Source organism: Stegastes partitus, unplaced genomic scaffold (assembly GCF_000690725.1).
Source record: "Stegastes partitus isolate 25-593 unplaced genomic scaffold, Stegastes_partitus-1.0.2 Scaffold1888, whole genome shotgun sequence".
Classification (NCBI taxonomy): Eukaryota; Metazoa; Chordata; class Actinopteri; family Pomacentridae; genus Stegastes; species Stegastes partitus.
In genome coordinates this window covers 13,062-19,874 of record NW_007579619.1, presented here as the reverse complement: position 1 = coordinate 19,874, position 6,813 = coordinate 13,062, and positions in this window count along the sequence as shown.

The window sequence follows — 6,813 nt, the reverse complement described above, 5'->3', positions numbered from 1 at the left end:
TGATGGATGGATGGATGGATTTGCATGGTTTAGTTTACAGTAATAGAGTCACGCAGAAGCTTTATTATGTATTGCATCATGTAAAAAGCCCACACAGTCCTGCTGCTGTGACACAAGAGCATCTCCAACACAGACAGAAGCATCACTGCACATCTGGAGTCAACAGCAGTCAGTGAGTTTGAAGGAAAGGGATTAAGGACAATCAGAAACAGCACGACAGACAAGGTGGGTGTTCTTTAATAACCTACTGATTTTTAGTTAATTTGAAAAAAAAAAAAAGGAACCTTTTCCACAAATAGTGAAGTTGTCACGGCTGGTTTGTTGCTGCTTCTTATCTAATTCTAAACTTTAGACAAGTTTCCTTCATAAATCCAGCCTCACTGGGAGAAAATAGTAAATTTACAATGGTTGTTATTTAAACAGATAAATCCACTTCCACAAATCAGGAGCAACAGAATTTAACCCCACAGATGCTGTAGGTCACCGGATATGACTTTCTGAACAGTAATTTGTTTTCTTGTGCAGTCAACCATCCTGAAACATGTTGTCATCGTTTTCTTTCTGAACTTTTTCGATCCTCCTGCTATTACATCATGAAATCCTGCATTCTCTGCCATTGGTTTTTCATTCTGGGGATTTGGCTTTAAAGGTGTTATTTTTACCTCTTTCCACCAGATTGTTATAAATTTTTTTGTATTTGGCCTATGCAGAAACATGCTGGCTTGCTATTTTCATGCTGTATTTCAGACGACCGCAGGCTGATGGTATAAATGTATGCAAATAAAATGTATTGGGGGTGTTGGTTGGGGTGGCAGAGTGGGGTGTGTTTGTGTTTATTCAGAAATCTGTTTGCATGTTTATATGTGCATATTTGTGGACATTTAGTATACAAGTATAGAAATTATGTTTTTGTCTTTAAGGTCCTGAGTGTAACTGTTGGTGTACCCTTGTTTTATTGCTGCTCAGATATACGCACATATTATGCCCAAGGGTTACCAATGCCAAAAATGATGTTGAGACAAACCAAACATGTCCATATTGATTATTAAATATCGTTTTCATTTCCTTTCCATTTTCCCACAAGTCTTTTCTCCTTACCTGTCTGTCTATTTTTGTTCTCTTCAGACCTACAATGCACGCCGCAGACATGTCAGTGAACTCCTCATCAATCTCTACTACCCAGTGCAGTAAAATGAGAGTTACCACGTATTCGTACTACACCATTGTGGCACTGAGAATCCTCCTCCTCCTCCCTCTCTCCACCTTCATCCTTTACCTGGGTCACCAAAGATGGCGGCGGCGTTCTTCTAAAACAGCGACCCACTCTGACATCTTCACCTACCACGTGGCTGCCATGGACCTGATCGGGATTGTGGGGATCTTCTGCCTCTTCGGTGGCATCCACACTAATGACTCAGTAATGACACAAGCAGGACAGTATACTTTTTCTGTCCCCTTGTATGGAGAGGTATTGTTCCACGTCCTGACCTGTGTGGAGCGCTACCTGGCTGTTGTTCATCCCGTCACCTACATGGGGCTGAGAAATGCTCGTTGGGTCAGGATCAGAAACATCTGTGTCGGGTGTATTTGGCTGCTGAGCTTTGGTCTAAACTGTGCAGATAGTAACATGCCTAACCAAATGTCTATCATATTACTCAGCCTTAATGTTTTCTTCATAATAGTCATATCTTTCTGCAGCCTGTCGGTTCTCTGTGTTCTGATTCGTCCAGGTCCGGGGGAAGGAGGTGGGGGAAAGGAGCGGGTTGACCAATCAAAGCAGAGAGCTTTCTACACTGTCACAATCATATCATGTGCAGTGTGGTTGTGGTTTGTCGGGCTCCTTGTTTCCACTGCTGTGAACACGTCACCTCATCTGAGCAAAATTGCTGTCTGTCTGTTGTCGATGAGCGTCCACTGGTTGAACCTGCCCAGCAGTCTGGTGTCGCCTCTGCTGTATCTGCACAGGGCAGGAAAACTCTCACGCTGCTGTTAAAGCAATGAGTGAAGACAAGGATTGGATATGATTAAATCAAACACTTGTGGTTTGAACGACTAGACGAAAGTTTAGAAATTTATGGCTGGTCGTTTGATTCTCGTTTTTGCTCCTTTTTAAGTGACAACGAGCAGTTTGCCTCGTAATTTAGTTAATGCTGGGAAAAAAATATGCATTTTAATACAAAGTAAGGTCTTTTACTAAACTTAACCAAGTAGTTCTGGTGCCTAAGTTTAACCATGTGGGTTTAATAGACCAGGATGATTACGTGGAATGAAAAATAAATATCTCTGGTTCTGGAGCATAATTTGTCAGTTGTGGGTTTGACAATGTTGTATAAGTACAGTGCTTTGTTTTGTTTTTTTTAAAGGCGTTTATCAGGTAGTGAACAGTAGATTAAAACAGCAGTTTAATTTTATAGAGGGACTGATGTGATGCTAAGGGTTTGCTGGGTGTTATTACATGTTTCGATTGTTCACTGATTGATAACTTCTATAAAATTACTCTTTATTATTATTCTTATTCTTCTTCTTCTTATTATTAGTTACCTTGTTTAAGATATCAGAGGTACTCGCTAAAGTGTATTGTGTTTTTAATGTGGTGTTTTTTTGTTAAAGGTAACCAATTACCTGTTTCTCACCTTCACCTTGTAACCCTCAAACTCTTTAAAATCGTGAGGACCAGCAGAGATGTCCTCATAATGCAAATATGTCCCAGTATGGTGGCTGCATGTGGTCCTTAAAAGGACAGCAATGCAAACACACACACACACACACACACACACACACACACACACACACACACAAAGCAAAGCAAACAGGTTTCTTGAACACTGTTTTCAAATCTATGTCCATGTAATGTACAAATAGAGATTATTACTGTAATCAAATGACAATAAATGAGCACATTTTTTGGTTGCGTGATCTCTGATCTTTGTCAATACAGCAAATAATAATAATAATAAGATACATAACACCACCTGTTCTTCAGACGCAGATATTATTATGTAGAACTTAGTGAATTACACACAGAGAGTTCTGGGACTGAGGAGAAAGACTATCAGACAGACTGCTGAGGCAAATATTAAAAGTGCTTGTCTATGTAACCCAAAGGTCCTGTATGTCTGTGCCGCTCCACAAACCCTGCGTAGCTCTGCGTTGTGTTTCTTGGTGTATCTGGTGCAGGGTGTCATGCAGAGAGGCGGATCAGACAGCAGGGGTCGCAGTCGTGACGGGGACTGGTTTTCATTGTCGCCAACTGTTTGTGCATGTTCAACCTGCAACAAGAGTGAAAGAAGGAATACCTGAAGAGTTCATTTGCAAAAACAGATCCCTCCATCTTCACAGACCTTCAGAAAAGCCACTTCTCCATCGTCTACCTGAGACAATATCAGACAAACTTCAGTTCTCTCTGTTGTTGTCATTTCTACTGAATCAAATTCACTCGACTTCAGCTTGATTGATATTATCTCAAGCAAACAACAAAAAAATACGTTTTCTGAAAATGTACAAAAAATCTGCTTTTGCACATGAACTCTATACAACAGTAAAAAAAAAAAAAAAAGAATACTTCTGTTTGTCTGTGTCAACATTCTCTATAAACAGTTTCTCTTGACTGTTCATGTACGGGCTGAGATTAACAAAAATTACACTCACACATGCTGCAGTGTTAATAATGATAGCATTACCCTTCCATTCATTCTGCAGAAATGACTGATAAGCTACACGTGCAGCTGCTAACCCATAGAAAATACGAGCATGTCCGACTGCACGCACATAAAGCTAGCCACCCATAGCACAGATATTAGCACACACTATTAAAGGTCAGTCAGGCTGTAATCCTCAACGCACACTCCTTACAGTCAGACTAGCAGTGCTTCTCACTTCACAGAACGGATTTTAAAGAGAGTGATTGTTTAACTTACACATTTTGTGCAAAACGTGGGCTGCCAGTCGCCCTGCTTACCTTCAACAGCGGTAAAAGAAAGAATACTTAGCGAAACATGGCATCCTCCATAGAGCAATGGTAAACTTCGATGCCCTGTAAGAGGACAAACAGTGAGAACTGCATGGCTCAGCAGAACAACATGCAGTGCAACAGCACCACCCAGCGGTGTGCTTCAGTTACTGCCTTAAATGAAAATGAAAATTGAAATTACATGAAATGAGCAGTAGACGGTGTCTGGGGTTTTATTCAAGTCCTTGTCAAGCTCTCCGTGTGTTCCCTGCATGAGTACGAATAAGGCTGTAAGTGACATATTTGAAAAAGTGTGACCTAAACCCAACTGTCTCTAAGCCCTGCTCCATCGGCTAAACTGTGTAGCTGCACCTGCAAACATAGAACAACAAAGTCAACATGCTTTAATGGTAAAGAGAGTTTAATGAAAGGAGCAAAATGACATCAGTAATGATTTCACTTGACATTCACTGGATGTTTGTGCATCTATAAACCCACAACCATTCATACAATAACAGCAGAAAGTAGAACGTGAACATTAGTTAAAACTAAAACTTATGTGTGTATTATAACTTTAGAACTGTTAACAGTCAACTGTGGAAGACAAACTAGTAGATTATAATGCCACATGATGAACGTCCACGATGAATTTATGAAATGCTTACAAGTGTTCGCTGATGCTCCTATCTCTATTTTATGAAAAGTACCGGGCCAAGAATTGCTCCCTGCGGCACACCAGAGGCTACAAAGCCCCTTTGATCGATCATTTAGGTGCACTGATAATGCCCACCAATATCACCGAGTGGTTTAGGAACATTTATGTTTTTTTGGTATTTAATATGAGGAGTATGTGCTTTTCACAGACTCCTTGACGTCATGACCAGTTTTAATATTTGTGTACCACATTTGGATCAGTCCTCATACCACTTCTCACTATATTATCTAAGTATAAATGTGTTTATTTTTTTAGACGTTAGCTTTGAGCACTTGTTCAAGTGAATTATAAAAGTGGATTAAGTACCATAAATGAATGCAGACTTTCGAAAACAGAAAATGCAAATTCTTTTGGTCGACTTCTTGAGGGCTATCTAAAGGAATATAATCAAATTTTCCAACGCAACAGCTGCTGAACATGCACATGTTAAAATATAACAATTGTAAAGGTTGATACACACAGTGACAAAAAAAAAGCTCAATTTGGTGAAAACATTTTAAAACTAGGGATGACTTTTGACTTTTTAAAAAGACACTTTATGCACTTCATAAAAGAGGAAAAAAACTTTCCTTATTACATTCTGATCTGTCTACATGACAAACTGTTTATGCTGGGCATGCTTCCACTTACACTAAAGACTAATTACAGTTCTACTTTTGTTTTTTTGTTGTTTGATGAGAACACTTTGGTATTATCTGTTCCTCATCCAGCGCTGTTTTTACATCCTGGGAGTTTTCCTGCTCTGTGCAGAAACAGCAGCGGTAACACCAGACTGCTGGGCAGGTTGAACCAGATTACAGACGTAATCAACACACACCAAACACTCTGGCTTGGGTGGCTCGCTAAAAGACAAACCAGATTCCCTCCAAATCTCAGCAACAGAACTCCCATAATGACGACAACGGTCTGGAAAGCCCTACGCTTCGATTGGTCTACCTGCAGCCTGTCTCCGGCCACCTCCCCTGGTCGAGGGCGAATCAGAACGCAGAGAATAGAAAGGCTGCAGTATGTGATGGTAAATAAAGACAAGGCCATCAGGCACAGAGGTACAATGTTGGATTGGTGGAATTTCACGGACACCATCGAGAAACCCATCCAGGCAGAGCACAGCAGCCAAATGCACACAGTGCTGATGTATCTGATCCGGACCCCTGCTCCACGTTTCAGCTTCATGTAGGTGATGGGGTGAACAACAGCCAGGTAGCGCTCCAAACAGATCAGGATGGGCAAGAACATCTGTGCACTCCAGGGGAAAACCTCAATGAGGAACCCTGCCACCATTATCTCAGGAAGACCAGTGATACCGCTCAGACTGCTCATGGCAGAACCCAACATTCCAATGAGCTCCATCACAGCCATGTTGTAGGTGAAGAAGTCGGAGTGACTCATGACCGCTGCAGAGGAACGCTGCTGGTTCCATCGCTGGAATCCAAGACAGAGGACGAAGACAGAGAGCGGCAGGACAAGGACGATGCTGGTAATGATGCCGGCAATAGTCATGTACCATGAAGTGATGGCTTCATCGCATGATTTGAAGGGGAGCTGACGAGGAAGGGAGTCATTGGTGGGGGACGAATAGTTGACTGACATTTTCAAACAGTGGAGGCCTGAAGAAGCAAGAAGACAAGAAGAAGAAAGAAATGTTTATTCACAGAGATGGAAATGATGTGAAAAAGCTCCCAGAATACATCTAGAATACACTAATACAAAGAACTACACCCTCGAGAACCAAACTGTCTGCGTGGAAGTCTAATAAAACAACAATCAAATAAAGCTAACCCTGATGAAACTGCAATTTTTGATGATGCACTTTATATTGTTAGGCTTTCAATCTGGAACACAAGCTTTGTAAGTGTAATTTTTGTTAGTTTAATTTGTAATTTTTTTTTTAAACGCACATTTAAAGGTCATCTTTGCGGGTTGAAAAAAAGATTTGGTGATTTACATTTAAGGGCTGACATTATCTTTGTGCCCAGCATGTAAGCTAATATGGAAGAATGCATTTGTGTTTTGACACAGCTCACGTAACAACATATTACTTTTCTTTGCTTCATACAGAACTGTAGCTGCAGATTACCAGACTTACTGCTATTTAAAAGGCAATATGAACTAAACTAATCCATCTGAAATAGTTCAATTCAATTCAATT